Genomic DNA, 25,531 nt, shown 5'->3' on the forward strand with positions numbered 1-25,531 from the left:
TACTATTGTATGTGTCTAAACATGTAAAATATCATACTATAATATGTGTCCTGAAAATGTATAAATATCATACTATAGTACGTGTCTTAAAAATGTCTGTATAATTTCATACTATCGTATGGGTCCTAAAAATATATAAATTTTATACTATAGTATGGGTTCTAAAAATGTATAAATAATATCATTCAATATTAATAATAGCCTAATAATAGCAATAATAATAATAGCCTTTACTGTACAATGACAATAAAGGCTATTATTATTATTATTATTATTATTATTATTATTATTATTATTATTATTATTATTATTATTATTATGTGTCCTAAAAATATATAAATAATATCATACTATAGTATGTGTCCTAAAATGTATAAATATCATACTATAGTATGGGGATTAAAAATGTATAAATAATATACTATAGTATGTGTTCTGAAAATGTATAAATAATATTACACTATAGTATGGGTTATAAAATGTATAAATAATATCATTCTATGGAATGTGTCCTAAAAATTGATAAATAACATCATACTATAGAAAATGTCCTAAAAATGTATACATATCATACTATAGTATGGGGATTAAAATGTATAAATAATATACTATAGTATGTGTCCTGAAATTGCATAAATATCATACTATAGTATCTGTCCTAAAAATGTATAAATATCATACTATAGTATGTGTCTTAAAAATGTATGAATAATTTCATACTGTAGTATGGGTCCTAAAAATGTATAAAAAATATCATACTATAGTAGGTGTCCTGAAATTGTATAAATATCATACTATAGTACGTGTCTTAAAAATGTCTGTATAATTTCATACTATTGTATGTGTCTAAACATGTAAAATATCATACTATAATATGTGTCCTGAAAATGTATAAATATCATACTATAGTACGTGTCTTAAAAATGTCTGTATAATTTCATACTATCGTATGGGTCATAAAAATATATAAATTTTATACTATAGTATGGGTTCTAAAAATGTATAAATAATATAATTCAATATTAATAATAGCCTAATAATAGTAATAATAATAATAGCCTTTACTGTACAATGACAATAAAGGCTATTATTATTATTATTATTATTATTATTATTATTATTATTATTATTATTATTATTATTATTATGTGTCCTAAAAATATATAAATAATATCATACTATAGTATGTGTCCTAAAATGTATAAATATCATACTATAGTATGGGGATTAAAAATGTATAAATAATATACTATAGTATGTGTTCTGAAAATGTATAAATAAAATTACACTATAGTATGGGTTATAAAATGTATAAATAATATCATTCTATAGAATGTGTCCTAAAAATTGATAAATAACATCATACTATAGTAAATGTCCTAAAAATGTATACATATCATACTATAGTATGGGGATTAAAATGTATAAATAATATACTATAGTATGTGTCCAGAAAATGTATAAATATCATACAATAGTATGTGTCCTTAAAATGTATAAATATCATGTTATAGTATGTGTCTTGAAAATGTATGAATAATTTCATACTATAGTATGGGTCCTAAAAATGTATAAATAATATCAAACTATAGTATGGGTTGAAAATATATATCTCTCATATAAGCTCTTTCATATATTATTATAAGCTCTTTTATATGATTAAATATGTATCTCTCACTTTTGCCCCTTATATATTATCATAAATACATTATTATATGCCTTTTCATGGAATCTTGTTATAATATCAAAGACCTCTCTGTGCCTTTTCTGCTCAAGCTGAACAGCTGCATAAGGGAGTGAAAGCGTTCCTTCCTTCAGTTCCTCAATACAAGAACAACTGTCTTTGTTAGCAAAGGATGTTGCAGGATGTGTCCTGATCATCTCAAGGTTGCATGTCCTTGGGATGAATTGGTCTTTCATTAACAAGGCTATTAGCTGACGTGCGTCTGCAGGTGCAGATGGCAGAATTACGTGTGTGTATGGCAAACTACGTATGTAACATTCCTGTAATCTTCAATAAAAATCAGCCGTTTTCAGCAGAACGGCGAGAGTCTGTCCGAAGCATCTGGCAAGAGCAGGTCGTGGGACTTGCTGCAGAGACTCTCCCCCTCATGAGCGGCGAAACAGTGAATGGACTTCTGATCATTTGTCTCCTCGTTCTGTCAACTTAAAAGGTGTTTAACTCCATCTACTCCGTACCCGTGCTTGGTCTAACGGAAGAGAGACCAACAAATTTGGCGTCACGAACAGGATTTTTTCTTTTTGAAGGAAAAGGAGTTTTTGGAGGACGATTCGACCCACTGACCCAGCGAACAGATCTTGGCACAGAACACCGCGGTGGAAAACAAGGTGAGCAGAGCCTATTATCTAAAATCTGCTCATTGGATTTATCCAAAGCCTTTGTGTCCAGAATCATAGTAGCTGAGGTCCTAAAATAATAGTTGGAGAAGAAAGTGGAGACAAGTGCAGAAAGAATAAGAGATTTTTTGTAATGGTTTAATGGTGAAATGAAATGAGGATTTTTCTAATGGTTTAATGAGTAAATGAGAAAAGGAAATAGTACAGATGAAGGGATGGTGACCCAGGGCTAATAGAGTAGCCCTAAAGTTCCATTTCCAGGTCGTGGCTGACCACACTATTTGCTGACGAGCGGATAGAATATATAACAAGGTTATATAAAGCTTGGCTGGATCCATAGGTGTGGGAACCCTAAAAGTCCACAGGTCAAGGACCTGGTTTTTTGTGTTAAGGGAAGGGGAGGCTAAAAGAGAGCTCCCTGGATTTTAAGGTCAAGGACCTGGTTTTTTTTGTGTTAAGGGAAGGGGAGGCTAAAAGAGAGCTCCCTGGATTTTAAGGTCAAGGACCTTTTGCATGAGATGAGAAAAATGTTCTGAGGTAATTGTTTTTGCATAAGATGATAAATGTTTTGACTGCTTCTGTGTGAAGAGAGCAGTGCTTTTGGCTATTTCTGCATGCTTTTGGCTGTTTTTGCATAAAATGAGCAATGTTTAAATATGACAAGCAGCCCAGTTGAAGCCACGAGAAATAAGGTTTTATTGAGAAAGTCAGCGGAAGAGGCGATGAAGAAAAAAGGGGTAGATGTTAACAGTAGAGGTAACTGGAGAAAGATTTGGGAAGTGAAGGCTGCAGAATCGAGAGAAAAAAGGCACAGCTGTAGACAAGCTTCACTGTGTGTGTAAGCTGAGTTCAGCCTGTGTGTGTGAGGCGCAGCAAGAGGCTGCTTACGGCTCTGGATTGAAAGTGCAGCACTAGGAGAGTGCAGAATGCAGAGCAGAGTTTTGGGAGCTCCGTGTGTGTGTGTGTGTACAGCGCTGGGTGTGTGTGTGAAGGCCTGATGCGGTACCAGAAAATAAATAAATAAGATAAATAAGAGCTTTAAAAAGTTGCAACTCGTATATGTAAATTACACTGCAGTGCTAAAATTAATGTTTGGAGCTACGCAAAATTCAAATTCTGCAACCCTGTTCTGATCAGTCTTTGAACAGAACACCATAAGTTAATAAATAAAAGGTTTTTAAAGTAACATATGCATATGTATGTGTGTATGTATGTATATGTGTATACATATATATACATATGTAGTGTAGAAGCGTGATAATCATTTGTGTGTGGGGCAGCATGTGAGTGACCCCGATCTGGGGGTTAAGTGACCTGGAGATGAAAAAAGGGAAAAAACCACCAAGAAACGCAAGTAAGGATGTAAATGACAGCTTTATTTTAGAAATATAGTCATATAGCTGCTAAACAGTAAAATCAAAACAGATCTGCAGAAAATAAATATATAAACTATTCCTCAGAGCGCTCTCAAAAAAAAATTGCAATTGGATTTGCTCTAATGTTACATAAGGCCTGCTTAAAAGCATAGTAAGCATTAAATTCTGAAAATAACCAGTGCAGTGTTAAATAAATTCTGTGCTTAAAATATTATATATATATAGAGAGAGAATAAATAAGTGACGAACTGACTTACCTTAAAAAATAATAATAATAATAATAAAAAGAGACTGTGACAAACAAAGAATGTCTCTGTGCCTTGTGAATGAGTGGATGCGTGTCTTCTTGCATGAGCTGCTTTCGCTGGATCTTCTGAATGACTCAGTTTTTAATAGAGGGAGCAGCTGCTTGAGAAACAGGGTGCGGTCCATGTTTTTACTAGACGGTTATTTAGTTCGAGAGACTGTGGAAACAATAGAAAAAGAATTTATCGTTAGTGTGAGGACAAGAAAATCCTTTAAAATACAAAAGTTGTATGGTCGTGGTTATAAAGGAAGTATTTTGTCTGATTATGGGCCGTGGAGTCAGCTGGACTCCCTCGCTCTCACAGTTTTCCTGTGTAACATGCAGTTTTAAGCAATTTGTGACTTTAGAAAGGATATTTTTCGGTGTTTTGGACGTACCTTAAGGCTTCTGGTTAGGGTATTCAGGAGATCCTTCCTCTCGGACAGATCTAGTGAGAATGACTGGAGTTTCAGCCTGGGGACCTGACTCCACCCACTTTTACACACAGGAGTCCCGCAGTCTAAAAATAGCACAGGGTACTGCGAAAAGCAGCTCTGAACCTCTCAGGATCATCTTTATGAAAACCATAAAATTAACAAATAATCAGTAAGGAAATAAAATATTTGTTAAATCTTGCTATAAAACAAAATCCAATAATTGTCTTGCCTCAACTTTAAGAACCATTAACGTTAATGGCTGGATTTTGGGACGCTGAATAATGAAAAAACAGATAAACTAAGTATTATTTCCTGTAACCTGGCTAGAAACTGTACTAGGCTGTTTTGAGTTAAAAACTGGTAGTTATTTTCCCAAAATAAAATAGATAAACAAAAAATGAAAGGAGGGATCTTGCATTTGGGATAGATTGTGCCTAAAGTTTAAAACCTGTGTAGAACCGACTTGACGATTCAGAAAAATTGTGCATAGGAAGTAGTCTAGATTTACCTTTGAGTCAATAAAGTCGACTAAATATTAGAAACCATCGTTGATTTTGATTTGTAAAAGAGAAAGTTCTGTCATTTTAACTCAATCAACATATTTAAGGAAAACGTTTGCTGTGCATTGTGGCAGGCATGAACTTTACTGGGTGGGCCTGTCACAACCAGCTGCAAAGAATGTTTGGCTCTGACTTCTATACAAAGAGAACCTGGAAGCCCTCACCAAAGAGAACCTGGAAGCCCTCACCAAAAGCTGTGACTCATAACATAAAGACGGGGAGCACTACAAGATGGACAAAGAGGCAGAAACTTATTTGCCCTGCTGCTGATGAAACAAAGTACAAAAGGGGGAGCATGTGTGCTAACATGTGAACTTTAATCAATGACGGTGGTCATCCTGGACTTACAAAGAAAGGCTCAAAAGAGACTGTTTCCTATGGTTACACCCAGTAAAAGAGTGCTTGCTGCAGTCAGGTAATGAACAAGGCTTTTTGGCAACAACCAGTTGAATTGATGAAATGTCAGAACTGTGGAAAATTTACTAAACTACTGTAGAACATAGTTAACTGAGAAAGTTAGCCTAAAAAAAGATAATAATAATATCAATAAATGAATAAATAATAGGATTAGTAACCTGGATTTCAGCCCAACTCACCATTGGACGTCAATATAATCTTTATTGTCTTAGGATTCTCAGCTGCAGCGGACATGCAGTAAAGCCTTATTTTCTTTTCAAAAAGTCATTCATCGGCGTCATCACTTATCTTCATTAGTTAAGGAAACGGTGTCTATTTATAAGTCTAGGAGAACGCTTTAGGCTTCAACAGTTTTCTCCTTCGAGCAAACATGCGCAAATTTCCGGACAGTTTATAGTAACGTTCCATCCCATTCCATTCATTGCATAAAAATAAACATTAAATGAATAATTTGGCATTCAGCTGACTAAATGATTCATGGAACATCTCATCCGAGACAATAGTGAGGTAGAAAATAATGTTACAAGATATTGAATAAAAGGTACCCCTCATTCGATAAAAATTATGTTCACATTTTTTATCTTGTGAAATCTTTAACATAATATTTTTAATTGGCCTTTTTGACGACAATTGGCTAAAAAGTCTTTAAGATTATCATCACAGGATGGCATGATAAATAAGTAAATAACATAAATAAATAAATAGACAAAAATAAGAGAGAAAAAGCAAAATTAATTAAATGAAACGTAATAGTCATAAAACGTTAAATTGATCTAAAATCTGTCATTCAGTGCCACTGGAAAAAGGAAGAGGATAGGGGAGTATTTCTTAGCACAAATCACGTTATTGATTTAGCAATGCAGCTTAATTTCAGATGCTTTAAGGATGATACTAACTTGTGTTATAGATGGAGGAGTAGCACAGAAACACTTCTAGATGAGGAGATAAGGAAAAAAAACTGCTGATTACCAATACTATGCACAAACAAACCTGTAACTGCAGTTTCGTTATTTATGAATTAACCTTAAGTAGTGAATTAATTCTTAGGATTTCTTGTGCGAGTAGTGTTCCTAAAAAAGAAAGAAAGAAAGAAAGAAAGAAGGTAAGAAAGACAGGTAGTTTAGGTAAGGGACAACCTGAAACTATTTGGTTGAATTGATAGTAAAAGTGGTTGTCCTAATTTTTAATTGGAGAGATCACACCGCAACATGAGTTTAGAACGGCAGTTATGGGAAGTTTTGTTGGATTAATTTGATTACACGCTTTAGGTCTTATTTTTTCTTTCCACTGATTTAGCATTAGGTTAAGTATTTCACACTTTCGCTTCAGTCTGACATTTGCTTGGTGTGTGAGGGCACAGAGACGTGTATGGACCGTGTGTTTGACTGTGTTTGTCTTGTTTGTTTGCTTATTTTATCTATATGGGCATGGCCGAGCCTTGAGAAACATCAACAAAGACATTGGACTATTCTGAGTAAATTAACCAATTCAAATTCAAATTCAGGATCCTGAAACAATTTGGCTATAACCTCTAATTGATGAAGGACATCTTAAGAATTCATTATACAAGGATTCCTCTCCAGTGTTGCCGGAACTGTTATAAAACCCATGCATGGTTGTATATTTTAGTTTGATCATTTATACTCATTGAATTATTGTTGTTTGCTTTATGTTTTAATTTCTTTGCAATTTTTTCTCTGTGACACAGGTGGAGATGCTGGTGGCAAAATGGATCCCACACATTTCTTTCTCCCACACACATTCTTACTCTCTCTCTCTCTCTCTGTGTATGTGTGTCTGTGTGTGTCCATGTCGTGATGTCACTGTACCTTTAATTGCGCTTGCTGTTCGTAACTGTATGTGTCTGATGTTGAAGGTATCAGAGGCTAGGGTCAGTAAGAGCTAGGACATTTTTGTGCATAACCTCTAATCCCTAGGCGATCGGTCCGGGGAACTTCTGGTCCGGCCGGAGTGTGAGCCTTCCTACCAACTATCTGCCGAGATCAAGGACTGCACAAGCCGAGAAAGCCTTCATTGGACCAAAACCACACATGAAGATACTTCGCCTTCGGTGCCAGGCGTCGTCTGGGTCCTGCTGAAGGTCACCAAAAGAAAGTGGACGGAACCAAGGTGGACCGGGCCATACAGGATCACGGAGAGGACGTCACACGCTGTCCGGCTGGACGGGAGGAGCCTAACCTGGAAGAGAAGCAGCCGACATCTGCCTGACCAGAAGAAGTACCCAAGGACCAGGACGAGAAGCAGCTGACATCTGCCTAACCAGAAAAAGGATCCAAAAACCAGGAAGAGAAGTAGCTGACTACAGTAGCGTGCCAAGCTACCACCACATCCTGCAGGACGAGAATCTTGATATCATCACCCCCTGCAGCTGCCTGGAGCCAGTGAAGGGTCCTCAACAGGGGGAAGAAGTAACCACCCTATGAACATTCTACAAGGGTTGTATTTAACACCCTCATTTATTTTACAAGGGTAATATTTTACACCCTCCACCTGCTGACCCAATTATCCAGATGCCCTTGTTACTAGCCAATCCTAACATCTATTTGGGAGGGGAACCCTCTGATGAAAGTGATGACTCTCATGATGAAGAAGATGTTGTTAGAGTGTGAGAATATTGAGTGATTTCTGTAACAATCCCTTAAACTGTTTATTTCTATGAGTTTTTTGTTTTTATTGTTTTTGTTTCTTTTGATCATTGATGTCCTAGGCATGCACACTCTATGCCAACAGGTGTTCGCCCCAAAATTGAGATATGACAAATGGGGGGACATGGGGGAATTTTCCCTATAAACATATGATAATTAGGGTTTTTCGCCCTCATATGGAGTTGCATGCGATCCATACATGTTGTGACATGTTCAGTTGAAAGTATAATCATGTTTTTTGTATTAGTTTACTGCTAGAGAGATGAGTAAATGTAATCTGATTGGTTGTTTGTATTGGTATTTTAAAAAAACTTTGCTTATTGGATTCTTTTTGATGGAATTTGGTGTTATTGTTTTGATTTCTTATATCTTTATTGAACTCTTAAAAGAGTTCAAAAGGGGGATTGAAAATATATATCTCTCATATAAGCTCTTTCATATATTATTATAAGCTCTTTTATATGATTAAATATGTATCTCTCACTTTTGCCCCTTATATATTATCATAAATACATTATTATATGCCTTTTCATGGAATCTTGTTATAATATCAAAGACCTCTCTGTGCCTTTTCTGCTCAAGCTGAACAGCTGCATAAGGGAGTGAAAGCGTTCCTTCCTTCAGTTCCTCAATACAAGAACAACTGTCTTTGTTAGCAAAGGATGTTGCAGGATGTGTCCTGATCATCTCAAGGTTGCATGTCCTTGGGATGAATTGGTCTTTCATTAACAAGGCTATTAGCTGACGTGCGTCTGCAGGTGCAGATGGCAGAATTACGTGTGTGTATGGCAAACTACGTATGTAACATTCCTGTAATCTTCAATAAAAATCAGCCGTTTTCAGCAGAACGGCGAGAGTCTGTCCGAAGCATCTGGCAAGAGCAGGTCGTGGGACTTGCTGCAGAGACTCTCCCCCTCATGAGCGGCGAAACAGTGAATGGACTTCTGATCATTTGTCTCCTCGTTCTGTCAACTTAAAAGGTGTTTAACTCCATCTACTCCGTACCCGTGCTTGGTCCAACGGAAGAGAGACCAACAGGGTACTAAATATATATAAATTTTATACTATAGTATTTGTTCTAAAAATGTATAAATAATATCATTCTATTATATGTGTCCTAAAAATATATAAATAATTTCATACTTTAGCATGTGTCCTCAAATGTATAAATATCATACTCTAGTATGGGGATTAAAAATGTATAAATAACATACTATAGTATGTGTTCTGAAAATGTATAAATAATATTACACTATAGTAAGGGATATAAAAATGTAAAAATAATATCATACTATATGTGTCCAGAAAATGTATGAATCTCATACTATAATATGTGTCCTGAAAATGTGTAAATATCATACTATAGTATGTGTCTTGAAAATGTATGAATAGTTTTATACATAGTATGGGTCCTAAAAATATATAAATAATTTTATACTATAGTATGGGTCCTAAAAATATATAATTTTCATAGTATAGTATGGTTTCTAAAGATGTATAAATAACATCATTCTATAGTATGTGTCCTAAAAATATATTAATAATATCATACTATAGTATGTGTCCTAAAAATGTATAAATATCATACTATAGTATGTCTTAAAAATCTATAAATAATTTCATACTATAGTATGGGTCCTAAAACTGTATAAAAATATCATACTATACTATGTGTCCTGAAATTGTATGAATATCATACTACTGTATGTGTCTTAAAATGTAAAAATATCATACTATAATATGTGTCCTGAAAATGTATAACTATCATAGTATAGTACGTGTCTGAATATTTTATACTATCATATGGGTCCTGAGAATGTATAAATAATATCATATTATAGTAAGGGTCCTAAAAATATATAAATTTTATACTATAATATGGGTTCTAAAAATGTATAAATAATATCAATCTATAGTATGTGTCCTAAAATGTATACATATCATAGTTCAATATGGGGATTAAAAATGTATAAATAATATACTATAGTGTCTGTCCTAAAAATGTTTAAATATCATACTAAAGTATGTGTCTTAAAATGTATGAATAAATTCATACTATAGTATGGGTCCTAAAAATGTATAAAAAATATCATACTATAGTATGTGTCCTGAAAATGTATAAATATGATACTATAGTATGTGTGCTGAAAATGTATTAATATCATACTATAGTATGTGTCCTTAAAATGTATGAATATCATACAGTTGTATGTGTCTTAACATGTAAAATATCATAGTATAATATGTGTCCTGAAAATGTATTAATATCATACTATAGTATGAGTATAGAAAATATATGAATAATTTCATACTATAGTATGGGTCCTAAAATTGTACAAATAATTTCATACTATAGTATGGGTCCTAAAAATATGAAACTAATTTCATTGTATAGCATGGGTCCTAAAAATATATAAATTTCATACTATAGTAAGTGTCCTGAAAATGTATAAATATCATACTATAGCATGTGTCCTTAAAATGTATAAATATAATACTATAGTATGTGTTTTGAAAATGTATGAATAATTTCATACTATAGAATGGGTCCTAAAATATAAAAATAATTTCATAGTATAGTATGGGTCCTAAAAATATATAATTTTATACTATAGTATGGTGTCTAAAAATGTATAAATAATATCATTCTTTATTATGTGTCCTAAAAATGTATAAATATCCTAGTATAGTATGGGAATTAAAAATGTATAAATAATATCATTCTATAGAATGTGTCCTAAAAATTGATAAATAACATCAAACTATAGTAAATGTCCTAAAAATGTATACATATCATACTATAGTATGGGGATTAAAATGTATAAATAATATACTATAGTATGTGTCCAGAAAATGTATAAATATCATACAATAGTATGTGTCTTGAAAATGTATGAATAATTTCATACTATAGTATGGGTCCTAAAAATGTATAAATAATGTCATACTATAGTATGGGTACTAAAAATATATAAATAATATCATACTTTAGTATGTGTCCTAAAATGTATAAATATCATACTATAGTATGGGGATTAAAAATGTATAAATAATATACTATAGTATGTGTTCTGAAAATGTATAAATAATATTACACTATAGTATGGGATATAAAAATGTATAAAAAATATCATACTATATGTGTCCAGAAAATGTATGAATCTCATACTATAATATGTGTCCTGAAAATGTGTAAATATCATACAATAGTATGTGTCTTAAAAATGTATGAATAAATTCATACTATAGTATGGGTCCTAAAAATGTATAAAAAATATCATACTATAGTATGTGTCCCAAAATTAAAGAAATATCATAATATAGTATGTGTCCTTAAAATGTATGAATATCATACAATTGTATGTGTCTTAACATGTAAAATATCATACTATAATATGTGTCCTGAAAATGTATTAATATCATACTATAGTATGTGTCTTGAAAATGTATGAATAATTTCATACTTTAGTATGGGTCCTAAAATTGTACAAATAATGTCATACTATAGTATGGGTCCTAAAAATATAAAAATAATTTCATTTTAGAGTACGGGTCCTAAAAATATATAAATTTCATACTATAGTAAGTGTCCTGAAAATGTATAAATATCATACTATAGTATGTGTCCTTAAAATGTATAAATATAATACTATAGTATGTGTTTTGAAAATGTATGAATAATTTCATACTATAGTATGGGTCCTAAAATATAAAAATAATTTCATAGTATAGTATGGGTCCTAAAATTATGTAATTTTATACTATAGTATGGTGTCTAAAAATGTATAAATAATATCATTCTCTAGTATGTGTCCTAAAAATGTATAAATATCCTAGTATAGTATGGGAATTAAAAATGTATAAATAATATCATTTTATAGAATGTGTCCTAAAAATTGATAAATAACATCATACTATAGTAAATGTCCTAAAAATGTATACATATCATACTATAGTATGGGGATTAAAATGTATAAATAATATACTATAGTATGTGTCCTGAAATTGCATAAATATCATACTATAGTATCTGTCCTAAAAATGTATAAATATCATACTAAAGTATGTGTCTTAAAAATGTATGAATAATTTCATACTGTAGTATGGGTCCTAAAAATGTATAAAAAATATCATACTATAGTAGGTGTCCTGAAATTGTATAAATATCATACTATAGTACGTGTCTTAAAAATTTCTGTATAATTTCATACTATTGTATGTGTCTAAACATGTAAAATATCATACTATAATATGTGTCCTGAAAATGTATAAATATCATACTATAGTACGTGTCTTAAAAATGTCTGTATAATTTCATACTATCGTATGGGTCATAAAAATATATAAATTTTATACTATAGTATGGGTTCTAAAAATGTATAAATAATATAATTCAATATTAATAATAGCCTAATAATAGTAATAATAATAATAGCCTTTACTGTACAATGACAATAAAGGCTATTATTATTATTATTATTATTATTATTATTATTATTATTATTATTATTATGTGTCCTAAAAATATATAAATAATATCATACTATAGTATGTGTCCTAAAATGTATAAATATCATACTATAGTATGGGGATTAAAAATGTATAAATAATATACTGTTGGTCTCTCTTCCGTTAGACCAAGCACGGGTACGGAGTAGATGGAGTTAAACACCTTTTAAGTTGACAGAACGAGGAGACAAATGATCAGAAGTCCATTCACTGTTTCGCCGCTCATGAGGGGGAGAGTCTCTGCAGCAAGTCCCGCGACCTGCTCTTGCCAGATGCTTCGGACAGACTCTCGCCGTTCTGCTGAAAACGGCTGATTTTTATTGAAGATTACAGGAATGTTACATACGTAGTTTGCCATACACACACGTAATTCTGCCATCTGCACCTGCAGACGCACGTCAGCTAATAGCCTTGTTAATGAAAGACCAATTCATCCCAAGGACATGCAACCTTGAGATGATCAGGACACATCCTGCAACATCCTTTGCTAACAAAGACAGTTGTTCTTGTATTGAGGAACTGAAGGAAGGAACGCTTTCACTCCCTTATGCAGCTGTTCAGCTTGAGCAGAAAAGGCACAGAGAGGTCTTTGATATTATAACAAGATTCCATGAAAAGGCATATAATAATGTATTTATGATAATATATAAGGGGCAAAAGTGAGAGATACATATTTAATCATATAAAAGAGCTTATAATAATATATGAAAGAGCTTATATGAGAGATATATATTTTCAATCCCCCTTTTGAACTCTTTTAAGAGTTCAATAAAGATATAAGAAATCAAAACAATAACACCAAATTCCATCAAAAAGAATCCAATAAGCAAAGTTTTTTTTTAAAATACCAATACAAACAACCAATCAGATTACATTTACTCATCTTTCTAGCAGTAAACCAATACAAAAAACATGATCATACTTTCAACTGAACATGTTACAACATGTATGGATCGCATGCAACTCCATATGAGGGCGAAAAACCCTAATTATCATATGTTTATAGGGAAAATTCCCCCATGTCCCCCCATTTGTCATATCTCAATTTTGGGGCGAACACCTGTTGGCATAGAGTGTGCATGCCTAGGACATCAATGATCAAAAGAAACAAAAACAATAAAAACAAAAAACTCATAGAAATAAACAGTTTAAGGGATTGTTACAGAAATCACTCAATATTCTCACACTCTAACAACATCTTCTTCATCATGAGAGTCATCACTTTCATCAGAGGGTTCCCCTCCCAAATAGATGTTAGGATTGGCTAGTAACAAGGGCATCTGGATAATTGGGTCAGCAGGTGGAGGGTGTAAAATATTACCCTTGTAAAATAAATGAGGGTGTTAAATACAACCCTTGTAGAATGTTCATAGGGTGGTTACTTCTTCCCCCTGTTGAGGACCCTTCACTGGCTCCAGGCAGCTGCAGGGGGTGATGATATCAAGATTCTCGTCCTGCAGGATGTGGTGGTAGCTTGGCACGCTACTGTAGTCAGCTACTTCTCTTCCTGGTTTTTGGATCCTTTTTCTGGTTAGGCAGATGTCAGCTGCTTCTCGTCCTGGTCCTTGGGTACTTCTTCTGGTCAGGCAGATGTCGGCTGCTTCTCTTCCAGGTTAGGCTCCTCCCGTCCAGCCGGACAGCGTGTGATGTCCTCTCCGTGATCCTGTATGGCCCGGTCCACCTTGGTTCCGTCCACTTCCTTTTGGTGACTTTTAGCAGGACCCAGACGCCTGGCACCGAAGGCGAAGCCTCTTCGTGTGTGTAGTTTTGGTCCAATGAAGGCTTTCTCGACTTGTGCAGTCCTTGATCTCGGCAGATAGTTGGTAGGAAGGCTCACACTCCGGCCGGACCAGAAGTTCCCTGAACCGATCGCCTAGGGATTAAAGGTTATGCACAAAAATGTCCTAGCTCTTACTGACCCTAGCCTCTGATACCTTCAACATCAGACACATACAGTTACAAACAGCAAGCGCAATTAAAGGTATAGTGACATCACGACATGGACACACACAGACACACAAACACATACACATGCACATACACAGAGAGAGAGGGAGAGAGTAAGAATGTGTGTGGGAGAAAGAAATGAGTGGGATCCACTTCGCCACCAGCATCTCCACCTGTGTCACAGAGAAAAATTACAAAGAAATTAAAACACAAAGCAAACAACAATAATTCAATGAGTATAAATGATCAAACTAAAATATACAACCATGCATGGGTTTTATAACAGTTCCAGCAACACTGGAGATGATGCCTTGTACAATGAATTCTTAAGATGTCCTTCATCAATTAGAGGTTATAACCAAATTGTTTCAGGATCCTGAATTTGAATTTGAATTGGTTAATTTACTCAGAATAGTCCAATGTCTTTGTTGATGTTTCTCAAGGCTCGGCCATGCCCATATAGATAAATAAGCAAACAAACAAGACAAACACAGTCAAGCACACGGTCCATACACGTCTCTGTGCCCTCACACACCAAGCAAATGTCAGACTGAAGCGAAAGTGTGAAAACACTTAACCTAACGCTAAATCAGTGGAAAGAAAAAAAATAAGACCTAAAGCGTGTAATCAAATTAATCCAACAAAACTTCCCATAACTGCCGTTCTAAACTCATGTTGCGGTGTGATCTCTCCAATTAGAAATTAGGACAACTACTTTACTATCAATTAAACCAAATAGTTTCAGGTTGTCCCTTACCTAAACTACCTGTCTTTCTTACCTTCTTTCTTTCTTTCTTTCTTTCTTTCTTTCTTTTTTAGGAACACTACTCGCACAAGAAATCCTAAGAATTAATTCACTACTTAAGGTTAATTCATAAATAACGAAACTGCAGTTACAGGTTTGTTTGTGCATAGTATTGGTAATCAGCAGTTTTTTTCCTTATCTCCTCATCTAGAAGTGTTTCTGTGCTACTCCTCCATCTATAACACAAGTTAGTATCATCCTTAAAGCATCTGAAATTAAGCTGCATTGCTAAATCAATAACGTGATTTGTGCTAAGAAATACTCCCCTATCCTCTTCCTTTTTCCAGTGGCGCTGAATGACAGATTTTAGATCAATTTAACGTTTTATCACTATTACGTTTCATTTAATTAATTTTGCTTTTTCTCTCTTATTTTTGTCTATTTATTTATTTATGTTATTTACTTATTTATCATGCCATCCTGTGATGATAATCTTAAAGACTTTTTAGCCAATTGTCGTCAAAAAGGCCAATTAAAATATTATGTTAAAGATTTCACAAGATAAAAATGTGAACATAATTTTTATCGAATGAGGGGTACCATTATTCAATATTTTTGTAACACTATTTTCTACGTTAGAACTTACAGCTGATAGAAAAATATAGGATCAGCTAGGTTTGGCTAGATCTGTTGGGAAACTCAACGGAGCTGAAACAACACTGTTGTCTCGGATGAGATGTTCCATGAATCATTTAGTCAGCTGGATGCCAAATTATTCATTTAATGTTTATTTTTTATGCAATGAAAGGAATGGGATGGAACGTTACTATAAACTGTCCGGAAATTTGCGCATGTTTGCTCGAAGGAGAGAACTGTTGAAGCCTAAAGCGTTCTCCTAGACTTATAAATAGACACCGTTTCCTTAACTAATGAAGATAAGTGATGACGCCGATGAATGACTTTTTGAAAAGAAAATAAGGCTTTACTGCATGTCCGCTGCAGCTGAGAATCCTAAGACAATAAAGATTATATTGACGTCCAATGGTGAGTTGGGCTGAAATCCAGGTTACTAATCCTATTATTTATTTATTTATTGTTATTATTATTATCTTTTTTTTTTTTTTTTTTTTTTTTTTTTTTTAGGCTAACTTTCTCAGTTAACTATGTTCTACAGTAGTTTAGTAAATTTTCCACAGTTCTGACATTTCATCAATTCAACTGGTTGTTGCCAAAAAGCCTTGTTCATTACCTGACTGCAGCAAGCACTCTTTTACTGGGTGTAACCATAGGAAACAGTCTCTTTTGAGCCTCTCTTTGTAAGTCCAGGATGACCACCGTCATTGATTGAAGTTCACATGTTAGCACACATGCTCCCCCTTTTGTACTTTGTTTCATCAGCAGCAGGGCAAATAAGTTTCTGCCTCTTTGTCCATCTTGTAGTGCTCCCCGTCTTGATGTTATAAGTCACAGCTTTTGGTGAGGGCTTCCAGGTTCTCTTTGGTGAGGGCTTCCAGGTTCTCTTTGTATAGAAGTCAGACCCAAACATTCTTTGCAGCTGGTTGTGACAGGCCCACCCAGTAAAGTTCATGCCTGCCACAATGCACAGTAAACGTTTTCCTTAAATATGTTGATTGAGTTAAAATGACAGAACTTTCTCTTTTACAAATCAAAATCAACGATGGTTTCTAATATTTAGTCGACTTTATTGACTCAAAGGTAAATCTAGACTACTTCCTATGCACAATTTTTCTGAATCGTCAAATCGGTTCTACACAGGTTTTAAACTTTAGGCACAATCTATCCCAAATGCAAGATCCCTCCTTTCATTTTTTATTTATCTATTTTATTTTGGGAAAATAACTACCAGTTTTTAACTCAAAACAGCCTAGTACAGTTTCTAGCCAGGTTACAGGAAACAATACTTAGTTTATCTGTTTTTTCATTATTCAGCGTCCCAAAATCCAGCCATTAACGTTAATGGTTCTTAAAGTTGAGGCAAGACAATTATTGGATTTTGTTTTATAGCAAGATTTAACAAATATTTTATTTCCTTACTGATTATTTGTTAATTTTATGGTTTTCATAAAGATGATCCTGAGAGGTTCAGAGCTGCTTTTCGTAGCACCCTGTGCTATTTTTAGACTGCGGAACTCCTGTGTGTAAAAGTGGGTGGAGTCAGGTCCTCAGGCTGAAACTCCAGTCATTCTCACTAGATCTGTCCGAGAGGAAGGATCTCCTGAATACCCTAACCAGAAGCCTTAAGGTACGTCCAAAACACCGAAAAATATCCTTTCTAAAGTCACAAATTGCTTAAAACTGCATGTTACACAGAAAAACTGTGAGAGCGAGGGAGTCCAGCTGACTCCACGGCCCATAATCAGACAAAATACTTCCTTTATAACCACAACCATACAACTTTTGTATTTTAAAGGATTTTCTTGTCCTCACACTAACGATAAATTCTTTTTCTATTGTTTCCACAGTCTCTCGAACTAAATAACCGTCTAGTAAAAACATGGAACGCACCCTGTTTCTCAAGCAGCTGCTCCCTCTATTAAAAACTGAATCATTCAGAAGATCCAGCGAAAGCAGCTCATGCAAGAAGACACACATTCACTCATTCACATGGCACAGACGACATTCTTTGTTTGTCACAGTCTTTTTTTTAAAGTAAGTCAGTTCGTCACTTATTTATTCTCTCTCTCTCTATATATATATAATATTTTAAGCACAGAATTTATTTAACACTGCACTGGTTATTTTCAGAATTTATTGCTTACTATGCTTTTAAGCAGGACTTATGTAACATTAGAGCAAATCCAATTGCAATTTTTTGAGAGCACTCTGAGGAATAGTTTATATATTTATTTTCTGCAGATCTGTTTTGATTTTACTGTTTAGCAGCTATATGACTATATTTCTAAAATAAAGCTGTCATTTACATCCTTACTTGCGTTTCTTGGTGGTTTTTTTCCCTTTTTTCATCTCCAGGTCACTTAACCCCCAGATCGGGGTCACTCACATGCTGCCCCACACACAAATGATTATCACGCTTCTACACTACATATGTATATATGTATACACATATACATACATACACACATACATATGCATATGTTACTTTAAAAACCTTTTATTTATTAACTTATGGTGTTCTGTTCAAAGACTGATCAGAACAGGGTTGCAGAATTTGAATTTTGCGTAGCTCCAAACATTAATTTTAGCACTGCAGTGTAATTTACATATACGAGTTGCAACTTTTTAAAGCTCTTATTATCTTATTTATTTATTTTCTGGTACCGCATCAGGCCTTCACACACACACCCAGCGCTGTACACTCACACACACACACACGGAGCTCCCAAAACTCTGCTCTGCATTCTGCACTCTCCTAGTGCTGCACTTTCAATCCAGAGCCGTAAGCAGCCTCTTGCTGCGCCTCACACACACAGGCTGAACTCAGCTTACACACACAGTGAAGCTTGTCTACAGCTGTGCCTTTTTTCTCTCGATTCTGCAGCCTTCACTTCCCAAATCTTTCTCCAGTTACCTCTACTGTTAACATCTACCCCTTTTTTCTTCATCGCCTCTTCCGCTGACTTTCTCAATAAAACCTTATTTCTCGTGGCTTCAACTGGGCTGCTTGTCATATTTAAACATTGCTCATTTTATGCAAAAACAGCCAAAAGCACGCAGAAATAGCCAAAAGCACTGCTCTCTTCACACAGAAGCAGTCAAAACATTTATCATCTTATGCAAAAACAGTTACCTCAGAACATTTTTCTCATCTCATGCAAAAGGTCCTTGACCTTAAAATCCAGGGAGCTCTCTTTAGCCTCCCCTTCCCTTAACATAAAACCAGGTCCTTGACCTGTGGACTTTTAGGGTTCCCACACCTATGGATCCAGCCAAGCTTTATATAACCTCGTTATATATTCTATCCGCTCGTCAGCAAATAGTGTGGTCAGCCACGACCTGGAAATGGAACTTTAGGACCTTGTCCTGGGCCTCCAACCTTTCTTTAAATGGAATTTAGAGCTTATTAATGCTCTGGGCCTCCAACCCTTCTTTAAATGGAATTTAGAGCTTATTAATGCTCTGGGCCTCCAACCCCTATGGAATTTAGAGCTTATTAATGCTCTGGGCCTCCAACCCCTTTTTTAAATGGAATTTAGAGCTTATTAATGCTCTGGGCCTCCAACCCCTATGGAATTTAGAGCTTATTAATGCTCTGGGCCTCCAACCCCTTTTTTCTGTACTATTTCCTTTTCTCATTTACTCATTAAATCATTAGAAAATCCTCATTTCATTTCACCATTAAACCATTACAAAAAATCTCTTATTCTTTCTGCACTTGTCTCCACTTTCTTCTCCAACTATTATTTTAGGACCGCAGCTACTATGATTCTGGACACAAAGGCTTTGGATAAATCCAATGAGCAGATTTTAGATAATAGGCTCTGCTCACCTTGTTTTCCACCGCGGTGTTCTGTGCCAAGATCGTTCACTGGGTCGGTTGGTCAAATTGTCCTCCAAAAACTCCTTTTTCTTCAAAAAGAAAAAATCCTGTTCGTGACGCCAAATTTGTTGGTCTCTCTTCCGTTAGACCAAGCACGGGTACGGAGTAGATGGAGTTAAACACCTTTTAAGTTGACAGAACGAGGAGACAAATGATCAGAAGTCCATTCACTGTTTCGCCGCTCATGAGGGGGAGAGTCTCTGCAGCAAGTCCCGCGACCTGCTCTTGCCAGATGCTTCGGACAGACTCTCGCCGTTCTGCTGAAAACGGCTGATTTTTATTGAAGATTACAGGAATGTTACATACGTAGTTTGCCATACACACACGTAATTCTGCCATCTGCACCTGCAGACGCACGTCAGCTAATAGCCTTGTTAATGAAAGACCAATTCATCCCAAGGACATGCAACCTTGAGATGATCAGGACACATCCTGCAACATCCTTTGCTAACAAAGACAGTTGTTCTTGTATTGAGGAACTGAAGGAAGGAACGCTTTCACTCCCTTATGCAGCTGTTCAGCTTGAGCAGAAAAGGCACAGAGAGGTCTTTGATATTATAACAAGATTCCATGAAAAGGCATATAATAATGTATTTATGATAATATATAAGGGGCAAAAGTGAGAGATACATATTTAATCATATAAAAGAGCTTATAATAATATATGAAAGAGCTTATATGAGAGATATATATTTTCAATACTATAGTATGTGTTCTGAAAATGTATAAATAAAATTACACTATAGTATGGGTTATAAAATGTATAAATAATATCATTCTATAGAATGTGTCCTAAAAATTGATAAATAACATCATACTATAGTAAATGTCCTAAAAATGTATACATATCATACTATAGTATGGGGATTAAAATGTATAAATAATATACTATAGTATGTGTCCAGAAAATGTATAAATATCATACAATAGTATGTGTCCTTAAAATGTATAAATATCATGCTATAGTATGTGTCTTGAAAATGTATGAATAATTTCATACTATAGTATGGGTCCTAAAAATGTATAAATAATATCAAACTATAGTATGGGTACTAAATATATATAAATTTTATACTATAGTATTTGTTCTAAAAATGTATAAATAATATCATTCTATTATATGTGTCCTAAAAATATATAAATAATTTCATACTTTAGTATGTGTCCTCAAATGTATAAATATCATACTCTAGTATGGGGATTAAAAATGTATAAATAACATACTATAGTATGTGTTCTGAAAATGTATAAATAATATTACACTATAGTAAGGGATATAAAAATGTAAAAATAATATCATACTATATGTGTCCAGAAAATGTATGAATCTCATACTATAATATGTGTCCTGAAAATGTGTAAATATCATACTATAGTATGTGTCTTGAAAATGTATGAATAGTTTTATACATAGTATGGGTCCTAAAAATATATAAATAATTTTATACTATAGTATGGGTCCTAAAAATGTATAATTTTCATAGTATAGTATGGTTTCTAAAGATGTATAAATAACATCATTCTATAGTATGTGTCCTAAAAATATATTAATAATATCATACTATAGTATGTGTCCTAAAAATGTATAAATATCATACTATAGTATGTCTTAAAAATCTATAAATAATTTCATACTATAGTATGGGTCCTAAAACTGTATAAAAATATCATACTATACTATGTGTCCTGAAATTGTATGAATATCATACTACTGTATGTGTCTTAAAATGTAAAAATATCATACTATAAAATGTGTCCTGAAAATGTATAACTATCATAGTATAGTACGTGTCTGAATATTTTATACTATCATATGGGTCCTGAGAATGTATAAATAATATCATATTATAGTAAGGGTCCTAAAAATATATAAATTTTATACTATAATATGGGTTCTAAAAATGTATAAATTATATCAATCTATAGTATGTGTCCTAAAATGTATACATATCATAGTTCAATATGGGGATTAAAAATGTATAAATAATATACTATAGTGTCTGTCCTAAAAATGTTTAAATATCATACTATAGTATGTGTCTTAAAATGTATGAATAAATTCATACTATAGTATGGGTCCTAAAAATGTATAAAAAATATCATACTATAGTATGTGTCCTGAAAATGTATAAATATGATACTATAGTATGTGTGCTGAAAATGTATAAATATCATACCATTGTATGTGTCCTGAAATTGTATTAATATCATACTATAGTATGTGTCCTTAAAATGTATGAATATCATACAATTGTATGTGTCTTAACATGTAAAATATCATAGTATAATATGTGTCCTGAATATGTATTAATATCATACTATAGTATGTGTATAGAAAATATATGAATAATTTCATACTATAGTATGGGTCCTAAAATTGTACAAATAATGTCATACTATAGTATGGGTCCTAAAAATATGAAACTAATTTCATTGTATAGTATGGGTCCTAAAAATATATAAATTTCATACTATAGTAAGTGTCCTGAAAATGTATAAATATCATACTATAGCATGTGTCCTTAAAATGTATAAATATAATACTATAGTATGTGTTTTGAAAATGTATGAATATTTTCATACTATAGAATGGGTCCTAAAATATAAAAATAATTTCATAGTATAGTATGGGTCCTAAAAATATATAATTTTATACTATAGTATGGTGTCTAAAAATGTATAAATAATATCATTCTTTATTATGTGTCCTAAAAATGTATAAATATCCTAGTATAGTATGGGAATTAAAAATGTATAAATAATATCATTCTATAGAATGTGTCCTAAAAATTGATAAATAACATCAAACTATAGTAAATGTCCTAAAAATGTATACATATCATACTATAGTATGGGGATTAAAATGTATAAATAATATACTATAGTATGTGTCCAGAACATGTATAAATATCATACAATAGTATGTGTCTTGAAAATGTATGAATAATTTCATACTATAGTATGGGTCCTAAAAATGTATAAATAATATCATACTATAGTATGGGTACTAAAAATATATAAATAATTTCATACTTTAGTATGTGTCCTAAAATGTATAAATATCATACTATAGTATGGGGATTAAAAATGTATAAATAATATACTATAGTGTGTGTTCTGAAAATGTATAAATAATATTACACTATAGTATGGGATATAAAAATGTATAAAAAATATCATACTATATGTGTCCAGAAAATGTATGAATCTCATACTATAATATGTGTCCTGAAAATGTGTAAATATCATACAATAGTATGTGTCTTAAAAATGTATGAATAAATTCATACTATAGTATGGGTCCTAAAAATGTATAAAAAATATCATACTATAGTATGTGTCCCAAAATTGTAGAAATATCATACTATAGTATGTGTCCTTAAAATGTATGAATATCATACAATTGTATGTGTCTTAACATGTAAAATATCATACTATAATATGTGTCCTGAAAATGTATTAATATCATACTATAGTATGTGTCTTGAAAATGTATGAATAATTTCATACTTTAGTATGGGTCCTAAAATTGTACAAATAATGTCATACTATAGTATGGGTCCTAAAAATATAAAAATAATTTCATTTTAGAGTACGGGTCCTAAAAATATATAAATTTCATACTTTAGTAAGTGTCCTGAAAATGTATAAATATCATACTATAGTATGTGTCCTTAAAATGTATAAATATAATACTATAGTATGTGTTTTGAAAATGTATGAATAATTTCATACTATAGTATGGGTCCTAAAATATAAAAATAATTTCATAGTATAGTATGGGTCCTAAAATTATGTAATTTTATACTATAGTATGGTGTCTAAAAATGTATAAATAATATCATTCTCTAGTATGTGTCCTAAAAATGTATAAATATCCTAGTATAGTATGGGAATTAAAAATGTATAAATAATATCATTTTATAGAATGTGTCCTAAAAATTGATAAATAACATCATACTATAGTAAATGTCCTAAAAATGTATACATATCATACTATAGTATGGGGATTAAAATGTATAAATAATATACTATAGTATGTGTCCAGAAAATGTATAAATATCATACAATAGTATGTGTCCTTAAAATGTATAAATATCATACTATAGTATGTGTCTTGAAAATGTATGAATAATTCCATACTATAGTAAGGGTCCTAAAAATGTATAAATAATATCATAATATAGTATGGGTACTAAAAATATATAAATCTTATACTATAATATTGGTTCTAAAAATGTATAAATAATATCATTCTATAGTATGTGTCCTAAAAATATATAAATAATATCATACTTTAGTATGTGTCCTAAACGTATAAATATCATACGATAGTATGGGGATTAAAAATGTATAAATAATATACTAAAGTATGTGTTCTGAAAATGTATAAATAATATTACACTATAGTATGGGATATAAAAATGTATAAATAATATCATACTATATGTGTCCAGAAAATGTATGAATCTCATACTATAATATGTGTCCTGAAAATGTGGAAATATCATACTATAGTATGTGTCTTGAAAATGTATGAATAATTTTATACTATAGTACGGGTCCTAAAAATGTATAAATAATATCATTCTATAGTATGGGTCCTAAAATATATATAAATAATTTTATACTATAGTATGGGTCCTAAAAATACATAATTTTCATACTATAGTATGGTTTCTAAAGATGTATAAATAATATCATTCTATAGTATGTGTCCTAAAAATATATTAATAATATCATACTATAGTATGTCTCCTAAAAATGTATAAATATCATACTATAGTATGTCTTAAAAATGTATAAATAATTTCATACTATTGTATGGGGCCTAAAAATGTATAAAAATATCATACTATAGTATGTGTCCTGAAATTGTATACATATCATACTATAGTATGTGTCCTGAAAATTTATGAATTTCATACTATTGTATGTGTCTTAAAATGTAAAAATATCATACTGTAGTATGTATCCTGAAAATTTATAACTATCATATTATAGTACGTGTCTGAATATTTTCCTACTATCGGTTGGGTCCTAAGAATGTATAAATAGTATCATATTATAGTTTGGGTCCTAAAAATATGTAAATTTTATACTATAGTATGGGTTCTAAAAATGTATTAATAATATCATTGTATAGTATGTGTCCTTAAATGTATACATATGATAGTTCAGTATGGGGATTAAAAATGCATAAATAATGTACTATAGTATCTGTCCTAAAAATGTATAAATATCATACTATAGTATGTGTCTTAAAAATGTATGAATAATTTCATACTGTAGTATGGGTCCTAAAAATGTATAAAAAATATCATACTATAGTATGTGTCCTGAAATTGTATAAATATCATACTATAGTACGTGTCTTAAAAATGTCTGTATAATTTCATACTATTGTATGTGTCTAAACATGTAAAATATCATACTATAATATGTGTCCTGAAAATGTATAAATATCATACTATATTACGTGTCTTAAAAATGTCTGTATAATTTCATACTATCGTATGGGTCCTAAAAATATATAAATTTTATACTATATTATGGGTTCTAAAATGTATAAATAATATCATTCAATATTAATAATAGCCTAATAATAGCAATAATAATAATAGCCTTTGCTGTACAATGACAATAAAGGCTATTATTATTATCATTATTATTATTATTATTATTATTATTATTATTATTATTATTATTAT

General features: G+C 32.2%; 1 long non-coding RNA gene across 1 annotated transcript; it reads right to left on the minus strand.

The window, feature by feature from the left end:
* Positions 1–3,713: 3,713 nt before the first annotated feature.
* Positions 3,714–9,109, minus strand: LOC139071459 (uncharacterized). Its single transcript, XR_011521341.1, has 2 exons — positions 4,419–9,109; positions 3,714–4,198 (listed from the first exon to the last, which is right to left on the minus strand). It is a non-coding gene; the product is annotated as an uncharacterized lncRNA (long non-coding RNA).
* Between the last annotated feature and the right edge of the window lie 16,422 nt (positions 9,110–25,531).

Source organism: Nothobranchius furzeri, chromosome 1 (assembly GCF_043380555.1).
Source record: "Nothobranchius furzeri strain GRZ-AD chromosome 1, NfurGRZ-RIMD1, whole genome shotgun sequence".
In the NCBI taxonomy this organism is placed as follows: Eukaryota; Metazoa; Chordata; class Actinopteri; order Cyprinodontiformes; family Nothobranchiidae; genus Nothobranchius; species Nothobranchius furzeri.